The sequence below is a fragment of the Mus musculus genome, chromosome 4 (genome assembly GCF_000001635.26).
Source record: "Mus musculus strain C57BL/6J chromosome 4, GRCm38.p6 C57BL/6J".
Classification (NCBI taxonomy): Eukaryota; Metazoa; Chordata; class Mammalia; order Rodentia; family Muridae; genus Mus; species Mus musculus.
In genome coordinates this window covers 73,424,773-73,437,805 of record NC_000070.6, presented here as the reverse complement: position 1 = coordinate 73,437,805, position 13,033 = coordinate 73,424,773, and positions in this window count along the sequence as shown.

The window sequence follows — 13,033 nt, the reverse complement described above, 5'->3', positions numbered from 1 at the left end:
TCCGAAACATGAGAGAGTTTGACATCTCTCTTTAATCAGCAAATTTGCATGGTTAGAGTACAGAACATTTTACAACTGTGGCAGCTACTCTTCCAGAGAGAGACAGTGTTACATAATCCGTATATACATCTTTTAGATTTGTCCAGAGGATTTAAGAAGATAGGCATGGTTTCTTTCACTGGTAGATAAATATTACAGTGATAAGCTAAGGAAAGTTGTGTCCTATATTTTGTCATATATATGTGTGTTTGGGTGTGTGTCATATATATGTATATTGTCATATAACATTATTGTCATATATATGCTAAATATATTACACACAAACAGCACACACAACATATATCTATATCTCTCTCTCTCTCTCTCTCTATCTATCTATCTATCTATCTATCTATCTATCTATCTATCTATCTACCATCTCTAGATATATGAAAAAATAAAGGAAAATTAGTAGTTGAGATAAAGTAGAGAGTCTTAAAGGTATGAACTTTAGACCACTCGCCATTTCATCTTAGAAAATTGTCTGAGTCAGCAAGATGTTGAAAGTGTTGTTGCATTTGTATTGGGTCTAAATCTCTGTCAGTAGGTTATTAATTCCTTGACTTTTTTTGTTCTGAGGCAACACAAAGGTGCATAGGAATAGAGCTTAGACACTGATTTGGGAAAGGTATAGTTGAGGCTTATTTTGGGTAATAAATTGACACCTGCAACCAGAAAGTCTTCAAAACACAAGTAACTAGAGGAGGGACTGGTGACTACAATTCTAGTAACTTGTCAAGCAAAACCAAAACCAGGAATCCACCTAGGGTTCAAAATTCTATCAACTTGGCAGACAAAGCAGTAGTAACCAATCTGGAGGAGCCCCCATGGGTGTGAATGAAAGCACTCAGTCTAGGGCTCCTATAGTGTGACTCCTGATCTTGCTTTGCTGTGTGGATGAAAGATGCTATAAATGTTGAAAGGTCTCTATTCTGAAGATCAATTGATGGTAAGACAGAGAAAGAAGGCAGAGGAGGAGAAGGACTGATTTTAAGTGGCAAACCAATGAAACCCGAGAAAGGTGATTGTGTTGGCTATATAGACAAAGACTGCAAAAATCCAGGGCTTTCCAGCTGTGACTGGAAGGTCTTTAGCCCTTTTCTATGTTTGGTGATTGTCCATACTTTTAATGGGAGGTTCCTTAGTTAAAGAGAAGGTGACAGGTAAGAAGAGAGAAGAAAGGTCATCCAAGGGCAGGGCACCAAAATTCTTCTTGGGTTTCAGAATCAAATGTCAGATCTGGATTGACTCAGGCAATGAAAATGAAAATAAAAGACAGAGGAGATTGAGATCTGAAGCAGCAGGTTGTTCTTTCATGATAACAATGAAGTATTTGTTTCTCTGTAGAGACAAAAAGAGTATAAACCCAAGCATAGGGAGCCTGCAGTTTTATAATGCAGAAAAAGGAATTTTACTGAAGATTCCACATGCAGACTTGTTCCATTTCCCTGTAGTCTTAAGTTGTACATACCAGTGTGGGTTGCCATATACTGATTTACTTTATAAGGACCTTTCTGAATCCTAACATTCTCAAGAATCTGTTTTTCTGCTTATCAACTTTCCCGTCGAGCAAGAGTTTCTCAGCTTACCTGTGGCTTGGGGGTTATTAGTTCTTTAGTACTGATTTAGTATCTGTTTCCTGATACATAAATTATCTATTTGGCTAGTTAAATTATTCCTTTTGAAAGAATCACTTTGAAAGGAGTTTCAATCCTAGGCAAATGGATGGACCTGGAGGGCATCATCCTGAGTGAGGTAACCCAATCACAAAGAACTCGCACAATATGTACTCACTGATATTAGCCCAGAAATTTAGAATACCCAAGATATAAGATACAATTTGCTAAACACATGAAACTCAAGAAGAATGAAGACCAAAGTGTGGACACTTTGCCCCTTCTTAGAATTGGGAACAAAACACCCATGGAAGGAGTTACAGAGACAAAGTTTGGAGCTGAGACGAAAGGATGGACCATCTAGAGACTGCCACGTCCGGGGATCCATCCCATAATCAGTCTCCAAACACTGACACCATTGCATACACTAGCAAGATTTTGCTGAAAGGACCCAGATATAGCTGTCTCTTGTGAGACTATGCCGGGGCCTAGCAAACACAGAAGTGGATGCTCACAGTCACCTATTGGATGGATCACAGGGCCCCCAATGGAGGAGCTAGAGAAAGTACCCAAGGAGCCAAAGGGATCTGCAATCCTATAGGTGGAACAACAATATGAACTAACCAATACCCCCCGCCCCCCACCGGAGCTCATGTCTCTAGCTGCACATGAATCAGAAGATGGCCTAGTCGGCCATCAGTGGAAAGAGAGGCCCATTGGTCGTGCAAACTTTATATGCCTCAGTACAGGGGAACGACAGGGCCAAGAAGTGGGAGTAGGTGGGTAGGAGAGTGGGTGGGGGAGCATGTGGGGGACTTTTGGGATAGCAATGGAAATGTAAATGAAATAAATACCCAATTAAAAGAAAGAAATTGAGTCATAGAAGGTCTTCTTATTACATTCTCCCCACATACGATGTCTTTACTTATTCATGTGTGTGCCTACAACCATGTATTGTTGAATGTTTGTATATATGTATATCTGTGTGTCTGCATGTGTATATCCATGTGAGTGTTTCAGGGTATGTACTTGTATGTATGTCTCTGTGTGTGCATGTATGTGTGTATGGTTGAATGAATATCTGCAAGTGTGTTTGGCCATGTATATGCCTGTACATGTGTGCATGTATGTCTCCTATTATCACTAAACCACGTATCCAACTCTTTACTTGTGATTATCTTAAGAATAAACTGAAATAGTTCTCAGTAAGTGGAAATTAATTGTTCTTTTTAAAGAAATACCAAATTTTCTATAGACAATCTGAGATTCAGGTCAGTCAACATAAATCCTGAAAACCACATTGTTATTTTTAATATAAGCACTTCTAAATCTGGGACATTAGTCATTTAGAAGCAAATATTTATGGTAATACCTGCTTGACCCTGTTAATGCATAATTTTCAATACAATACAAATGCTATTCATTTAGTACAATGTGAATCTTGACAAAAGTATTTCAATTCAGTATTTGAACTGCATTGCTATTAAAATTAATAACTGTATTTGCCAGCATCCAAACGCTGACACCATTGCATACACTAGCAAGATTTTATCTCTTACACGCGTTCGCGACCGGCCAGGAAGAACGCAGCAAACCGGAATCTTCTGCGGCAAAGCTTTATTGCTTACATCTTCAGGAGCCAGAGAGCAAGAGCCAGAGAGAGAATGGCGAAACCCCGTCCCTTTTAAGGAGAATCATCCTCTGCCTAGGACGTGTCGCTCCCTGATTGGCTGCAGCCCATCGGCCGAGTTGTCATCACGGGGAAGGCAGAGCACATGTAGTGGAAAACTACCCTTGGCACATGCGCAGATTATTTGTTTACCACTTAGAACACAGGATGTCAGCGCCATCTTGCAACGGCGAATGTGAGGGCAGCTTCCTACATTTATCGAAAGGACCCAGATGTAGCTGTCTCTTGTGAGACTATGCCGGGGCCTAGCAAACACAGAAGTGGATGCTCACAGTCAGCTAATGGATGGATCACAGGGCTCCCAATGGAGGAGTTAGAGAAAGTACCCAAGGAGCTAAAGGGATCTGCAACCCTATAGGTGGAACAACATTATGAACTAACCAGTACCCCGGAGCTCTTGACTCTAGCTACATATGTATCAAAAGATGGCCTAGTCGGCCATCACTGGAAAGAGAGGCCCATTGGACACGCAAAATTTATATGCCCCAGTACAGGGTAACGCCAGGGCCAAAAAGGGGGAGTGGGTGGGTAGGGGAGTGGGGGTGGGTGGGTATGGGGGACTTTTGGTATAGCATTGGAAATGTAAATGAGCTAAATACCTAATAAAAAATTAAAAAAAAAAAAAGAAGACACAGAACTGAAAACATTCGGTGAGACTGTCACCTGTGCTAATTCAGAGGCAGACCACATGCCTCCTTGGTCTGTTGTCCCAGACAACACATTTGGAAAGCAATTACATGAGCTAGATTTTTTTTCCTCCTTTTTTTTTTTTTTTTTTTTGTGGTGGGATGGGGTGACGTTACAATAAAAAGTTGAGCCCAAGAGATATTTATCTGATGAGCCTTGAAATAATCCCTGAGCCCCTGAGGGGGAAAAAAATAACTGTATTTGCTTCTAGTTTCTGTGTTACTTAAGAATGTTACCACAGGAAATTACATTATATTTAATTACAAAGTTTTCTGTAGTCACATATTTGCTAACACATACACTAGAGTGCTTCTTCCTAGGATATTTATATTACACTTATTCTACATTGTTTCTATTTTCAGAACATGAAGGCTGTGGCTATTGATGGAAAGCTCAAAAATTAAACTGTTAAAACTAGTTCATTTCTATAGGGATTTCTTCATAGTAGGTAACAATATGATTAGTGTCATAGTTAGAGGTTTGGATTCCTGCACAAACATCATGACCAAGAAGCAAGTTGGGGAGGAAAGGGTTTATTCAGCTTACACTTCCACATTGCTGTTCATCACCAAGGAAGTCAGGATTGGAACTCAAGCAGGTCAGGAAGCAGGAACTGATGCAGAGGCCATGAGGGCATGTTACTTACTGGCTTGTTCAGCTTTCTTTCCTATAGAACCCAGGACTACCAGCCCAGGAATGGCACTACACACAATAGGCTCTCACACCCTTGATCACTAATTGAGAAAATGACTTACAGCTGGATTTCATGGAGGCATTTCTTCAATGGAGAGTCCTTTCTCTGTGATAACTCCAGCTTGTGTCAAGTTGACAACAAAACCAAACAGTACATTCAGAAAATGGTCTATAGATAAACCAGCTCATCTTACTCTAGTGCATTGGCTTAAGAGCACATGTCCCCTGTCCTATTATAAAAGGGAAATTGCAACCATTCTACAAGTTACCTATAACATGACATTTTTATTGTATATTTATTAATTGGTTGTAATATGATAAACACATAAAGTTTAGTTATTACTGGGAATTACATTTAAAGAAAGTATAAACTGTTTGATGGTATACTTTATTGTTGATTATAATGTTTCCTTCTTTAAAAGACAATCTTAAAATGCAATAAAAGAATTTTCTGGATACTTACTTAGTTTTAATCTCCTATTATCCAAAACTCCCTTTTAGACTTCTTTTTATTACTATATTTTCTCATCATATAGATTATGATGTCCTACCTCAGTGACAACTGGATCAAAGTATTTTATTTTTATTAAATATAATTAGAATTTTATTTTTCACATCTCTAACAGTAATGTTAAAATTATAAATTAATTCCCAATAGATTTTATGGAAATTACATATTATGCAGCTTTTGATATATTTGGAGCCAACAATATTAGCATTTTTTAGATATAAACATTAAATCAAGTAAAATATGGCTGCTTTCAAGAGCTTTGTATTTATTCTGCCCAGACGCATACTTTACATAGCTGGTCTCTTTTGAAAGTATAAATTATATTACACTTTAAAAAAAGCACTACTTCATAACTGATAAAAAACTGTTACAGAAAACAGTAAGGCAATAAACTAAAGTCATGACTCAAGTCATTTTGTTAAAAGCTTTAAAATCATCTGTGTAATTTGGAATTGACATTATTACTTTAACATTTATAATTTTATAATAGTTTGTTTGGTATTTTGAAACTATAATTATATAATTGATACTCTTTCACTTTACATCTTCTACTAATACCATCCCTTTCTCTTTTCAGTTTATGGAAACTTTTACTTTAATTGTGTGTGTATTTGTATGTATATACACTCCCTTGTCTTTCTTCTGTGTAACATTTCCTTTCTTTTCTCTTGTTAAAACCTCTTCCCTTATCTTTCACCCCCTGCCTAATGAGATCGGTCGGACCCCACCATTCTCTTCTCTAATGCTTCCTACTACCCCAACATAAATATTTTACCCTTTTTACTTTCCTAGTTTCCACATTTATTCCATGATATGTTCTCACATCTGAAGATTTGGAGCTAGGATCCGCAGATGAATATCATGAGACCTTTATCTTCCTGGATCTGGATTACCTCACTCTATATGATCTTTGCTAGTTTCATTGATTTACTTACACATTTTCTGACTGCATTTCACTCTGTAAATGAAAAGTATTTATTGTGTATTTGTACCATATTTTCATACTCATTCATCTGTTCAAGAACATTTCAGTGGTTTCCATTACCTGGCTATTTTGAATAGGGTAGCAATTAACATTTTGCGTAATTATCTGTGGAGTCGGATGTGGCACCCTTTGGGCATATGCCATAGATTAGTATAGATGGGTTATATGATAAATTTACTTTTACTTTTAGAAGATATCCAAACTGATATCCAGTGTGACTTCCCCAATTTGCATTGCTTTCAACATTGTGTAAGTGTCCAGATCCTCCCCAGAATTGGATGTCTTTGGTTTTGTTGATATTAGCCATAATGACTGGTAAGAAATAGTTTTAATTTGCATTTCTCTATGATGAACACTTTTTTAAGGTATTTCTTAGTCATTCTTATTTCTTCTATATAGAAGTCTTTGTTTAGATCCCCAACCCTTCTTCAATTGTGTCATTTGTTTCATTGTTTTGTTATAGGGTGTGTGTATGTGTGTGTATGGGTATATTTTGCATACAATTCCTCTTTCAGAAATATAGCTACCATTTTATGAATTTATTCTTAATTTGATTGTTTTCTTAGCTGCATAGAAGTTTTGTTTGTTTGTTTGTTTGTTTGTTTGCTTTATAAGATCACACTTGTCAACTGCTCTCTTAATTCCTGGGACAATAAAGTCAGAAAGTTCTTTCCTACACCAATATCATAGATATCATGAAGAATACTGTCTGATATGTTCTTTAAGTTTAAGCACTTTAGGTTTCAAGTTGAGGTCTTTGATTTACTTGAAGTTAGTTTTTGTGAAAATATAGATACAGACCTAATTCTATTCTTTACATGGGAATATCTGGCTTTCTGAACCATTTGTAGATGATTTCCTTTTTAAAATGTATATTTTTGGCATCTTTGTTAATGTGATATAAACTCATGCTTGGGTCTTTGATTTTTTCAGTTTGTTTACACATTTGTTTTTCTGCCAATATCATATTGTTTTTATTACCATGCTCTGGTGTTTTGAATAAAAATGGGCCTCATAGGCCCACAGAAATGGCGCTACTAGGAGGTCTGGCCTCTTTTGAGTAGGTGTGGATTTGTTGGAGGAAGTGTGTTACTGCGGGAGCAGGCTTTGACATCTCATATTTTCAAGTTACTTCAAATATGGCTCACAATCACTTCTGCTACCTACCTGCAGATTAAGAGGTAGAACTCACAGTTCCTTCTCCAGTACCATTTTCTTCCTGCCAATATGATGCTAATAGACTAAACCTCTGAAACTATAAACCAGCTCTAATTAAATGTTTTTAAAATATATGCTGCCATGGTTTTGGTATCTCTTCACAGAGCAATAAAACCCTAAAGCACATGGCTATGTAATATATTTTGAGATCTAGAATGGTAGCCCCTCCAGCACTGTTCTTTTTGATTAGGAGTGTTTTTACCTATTTTGTAGTAGCAGATGAATTTTAGAATAGTTGCTTTCTACTTCTGTGAAGTATAAGATGGGAATTTTGATTTTGATTACATTGACTGTGTTAATGGCTTTGGCAGAATGGCCACTTCCAAAATTTTACCTCTTACAATCCACGCGTATGGGCTGTTTCCATTTTCTAATTCCTTGTACCTCTTTCTTTCCATGATTTAAAGTTTTCATAGTAGGGGTCTTTTACTTCCTTCCTTTGTTTGATATTTTATTTTCTTTGCAGGTGGAAGTATGCTAAGATCTCTTTCTGAGTATATTTGTTGGTGGTGTTTATAAAAGCTTATTGACTTTTTTCAAGGTGTATCTGCACAATTCATACTGTTGGTTCCTTTTAGAAAATTTCTGGTAGAAATTTTGTGACTTTTAACGTATAATATATCATCTACAAATAGGGTTAATTTGACTTTTTCTTTTCCTTTTTTGTATCTTTTTAATTTCCTTCTTTTGTCTATTGCTCTAGTTGGTGCTGAAAAAGCAATGTTTAAAAGAAGTGAGGTTCTTATCCTTGCTGATTTCAGTATGATTATTTTAGGTTTCTATTCACTTTAAATTCGAGCTGTTTTTACTATGTTGATATAAGTTCTTTTGAGTCCTGTTCTCTCTAGGACTGTTTGTTTTTTAAATGAAAATATGTTGGATATTATCAAAGACCTTTTCTGCACTTATTTAAATGATCCTATGATCTTTCATAAAAAGTTTGCGGCAGTTTCTTTTGCATACATGTATTTCAATAATTTAAGAAAGATTGCCTATAAACGTTCTTTGTATCTCTAGAAGAATTCTGCATGAATCCATTTGTTTCTATACGTTTTTCATCTGGAAAGCTGGGTGTTACTGTTTCAATTGCCTCATTTGTTATGAATCTGTTTATATTGTTAATCTCTTCTTGGTTTAGTTGTGGTGGTTTGTTTTAATTCATACATTTGCTTTATGACTTCTAGCTTAATGGATTATAGAGCTTTTAAACCAAATCATATTTTTTTGATTATTTGACAGTTTCCTACAATGTACCCAGATCACACTTGCTTCCTATTACACCCAGATGTAGCCTCCTGTCCTTGTGCTCTCCCAATACAAATCAATAGGTAAGAAAATGCAGCAAGTCCAGTTTGTGTTGTCCATACATTTACTCACTGGAACATAGTTAATCTACCAGTGGCCAGTCCCTTAAAGAAAATTGAGTCCACCTCCATTTGCTCCTAGAAGCCATCTACTGTGAAGACTTACATTTCAGCATATGTATCATAATGGACTTTCTTCCATGGCCTTTTACCTAATTTGTTTTCGAGGGACTATTGTCCCACTGGCTTCAATTTCTCTCATTTTCAATTATGAGGCTATAGTCATCAATATCAATGCAAAAGAAACTTCCTTGTCCATAACAGCTAACAGTCGCATAGACCACAGGTTTCCAAATGTTCTCCTGTGGCATCATGGAACTTGAGCCTCAACATGGTCTCCTGCAGAGCCCTGATCACAAATATCAACATGGTCCTTAGTAGCAACAGCATGGACCACAGACATTAACACATCCTCTGGCAGGATTAAGGACCAGGGGCACCAACTTGGCTCTCAGTTGTAACAGTTGGAACACAGACATTAACATGGCCTTAGAAAGCTGCACAAACATGGCATCAGGTCACAGTATATACCATGGTTCTCAATTTCTTTTATATTTTTATTTTTTATTGGATACTTTATTTATTTACATTTCAAATGTTATCCCCTTTCCTGGTTTCCCCTTCACAAACCCCCAATCCTATCCATTCTCCCCCTGCTTCTATGAGTGTACTCTCCTACCCACTCACTCCCCCACCCTGGCATTCTCCTACAATGGGGCATCAAGCCTTCACAGGACCAAGGGCCTCTCCTCCCATTGATGCCCAACAAGGCCACCCTCTGTTACATATATAGCTGGAGCCATGGCTTCGTCTATGTGTACTCTTTGGCTGGTAGTTCCTCGGAGCCTGAGGGTGTCTGGTTGGTTGATATTGTTGTTCTTCCTATGTGGTTGCAAATCCCTTCAGTTGAATTTCTTTTGTGTTGTAATGTTTCCTGGTTCAATTCTGATTCTATTAATTTACTGCAATTTCTTTGGTTTGATTACTTGGGCAAGAATTCTGTGGATTTGTCTAGATCTTCTGTATTGGTTTCATCTCTATTTCATTAATTTATGCTCTGATTTTTGTTATTTTTGGCTGTTGACTCATTTTAGATTTGATTGGTATTTACTTTTTCAAATTGTCAAGTTGTATTATTTAGTTATTTATTTAGGTTGTGATTTGAAATTTAGGTATGTAGAGCTATATGTTTTTCTCATAGTACTTATTTCAATACATTTCATATATTTGGATGTGTTGTGTTTTTATTTTCACTTAGTTTCATGAATATTTTTATTTCTTTCTTGATTTCTTTTTGACTCATTTAAAAAAAGTTGTTTAATTTCTATGAGTTTGTATACTTAATATATATTTATTTGTTGTTAATTTTAAATTTTAATTAAATGTGGTCAGATAAAAATACAATGGATTATTTTAATCTTTCTGAATTTATAAAGACTGAATTTATTTATATATATATATGACATTAGCTTATTGAAGATTTTGAAGATCTGGTCTACCTCATTGACTTGGGATTATTTTCCAATCATCTATTCTGATAAATAAAACATTTGTTAGTTTCATGATGTTCTAAAATTTCTATATATTTGTTTCCTGTGAGTTTTTTCTTCTTCTTTTGTTAATTCTTCTTTATCTACTACTTTGAATTCTGATATTCTACTATCTGATTAATTCATTCTATATATAAAGCTTTTCATTGATTTTTCTAGTTGTGTTATGAATTTATCAGTTCCATTTTCATTTTAGTTTGAGCATTTATCAATATTTTTATCAGTTTATTGTGTTCTGTTTACAAATCACGAATTATCTTTACCATTTCCAACAGCCATATAATTGGTTTATTCACTTTAAATTAGAGAACAGTGAAAATTTTATTTCTTTTTGTCTTCTTTCAAGTTCTTGAATTTTTTTCTGAGGAGTGTTATGATTTTTTTTAAGTGTTATGTCCATTCTGGGATTCATCTAAACATTTCTTATTGTTAAACATCTCTATAAGTCTTACGCTTATTGGTGGGAGATACTGCCTGATGTTTCATGTTGGTTTTACTTTTCTGAAGATATCTGAACTTATGAACTTCTTTTATTACTTCTGTGTGTAATATGGACAGAGAAGGATGGAGTGGATCACAGGAAGCTGGGTTGTTACTAAAGTTTTGATATGGCTTAGGTGGAATAATGTCAGATGTAGAATGTGGGATAAGTTGGCTTCTAGTTTCTACATCCTTGTCTTAGCCTAGAGTTTGAGAATAGATCTGGGACTTTAAGAGAGTACATAGAGGGTAAAATGAGAAATACTCATTTGCTAGATTTTGGCACAGAGTGTGCAGGATCTAGCTTTGTAGATGCATTGGGTGTGGTGTGTGAAATGCCTATAGTTTTTCGGCAGTCAGATAAGGTCCTAGTGGAAACCTAGATGATGAAGACAATGAAAGCAGATGCCAACAGATTTGGAAAGGCAATGGATTTGGGACCTGAGTGTTATCTAGGGGTTTGAGAAAGTTCCCTGAGGGAATTATCAGAAAGACTCACCAGGGGAGACCCTGGGGTAGGATATAACACCTACTTTAAAAAATCAGTTTGATGGATGAGTTATATATTAATTTTGATGTATATAAGACAATGAATTCAGATTATCAACCTGAGCTAACATTTCTTGGTTACCTGCCAAAAGGGTACAGGGAAGAACTAGAGATAATGAGATGGGGTCACAAAGAAGTAAGAATAAGCAAAAGCTTGACAATTAAGTTAATATTGTTCAAAAGATACATGTCTTTTTTCTCTCTACAGATATTGAAGATGAGGACAGTGAAAAATCATGGGAAGTACAGCGCTTGTATTCTAAAATAGCATCACTGTATATATACCTCATAATTACATAATCATCCCAGCTCACACATGTGTCTCCTACTCCATTAGAGCGACACCTCTTCATAGTCATAATTACAGCCTGTCCATGAAAAAAATGCTGAACTCGGCAGGCTGAGTTAATTGCTCAAATTGTATAGACATCTGAACTTTGCTTCATTTTTCAAATGGGAAAAAGGAATTATAGGGGAAGCAAATATCTGAAAATAGCTGCATGCTGTTGAGTCTCTTCTTCTGTCACTTACTGGGTTTGCTTGGATAAATTACTCAATGTTCCCTCTCTTACAGAGTTTAAGTAGCAATATTTGATTTCAGAGATTCCTGGGGTGATAAATTGGGATAATTTAGACAGGTCAAGAATATTGGTTTGGGAAGCTAACTTCCTGGTCTCCAGCACCTCCTCTAGAACTTAATGGGCTACTGATCCTGGAAAAATCCTGCAGGCAACTGTTTTTTTTTTTTTTAACCACATACAAGCAATATCTATTATATTTTAATATAGCTAGGTAAGCTGCTGTCTGGGAAAGGAAATCTCAGTGCCTTGTTGTTAGAGTTCATAATTGATGCATCCATGAAAAGGATCATACTGCACTTCATAGAGATTTCTTCCTGTCCCTTTACCTTGTCTTCTTAAGCAATTCTTTTTAAATCACTCTTCAATATTTATTCATCTTCTCTTTCTACTTTTAAGCAGAGTAGTTGTACTCATCACAAATTTTGCTCTTAGTCTGTATCAGCAAACAAATTCATATTACATCTCATTGTATCCTTTTCTGTGGACTTCATTCCTTGCACCCACCACAACAGGAGCTCTACCAGAGGACATGCACAACTTAAGGCCATCCTTCCCATAAAGCCACCCCAAAATATCCATGTCTGAAGTCACTCTTAAACTGCCAACTCACACATTCTGGCCATGAGACTCTCAGGTACCCATCTCTCCATGGACACCAAAATGCCTTACATGCTGCCAGTAAAGGAAGGCCAGGGTCCTCCTAATACGATCAAGATTGCCAGGTGCAGGGATGGGACAGCATATTTTGTATATCAGTATTTTAGGATGTCAAGTTTACTTGAGTTCCAATCAGTGAATAGGAGAAGGGTTACTAACCAGGATGAGGGTTCTTTCTCCAATAGCCTGCACCTAGAAAGCCTTCACACATCTGAGATGAAGGCCCCAAAGAAACATAGATTGAGACCCCAGAGATTGAATTAGTATATTCTAACTCCTCCTTAAGGTCACAGCAATGAAAGCAGCATTGTATGAAATAGGTTGTAGAAAGCATCTAGCTACTCAGACGAGGGTGTCATGTCCTAACACACCTCTCCATGCAGAGGTATAAAAGAAGCATAGCTGATATAGAT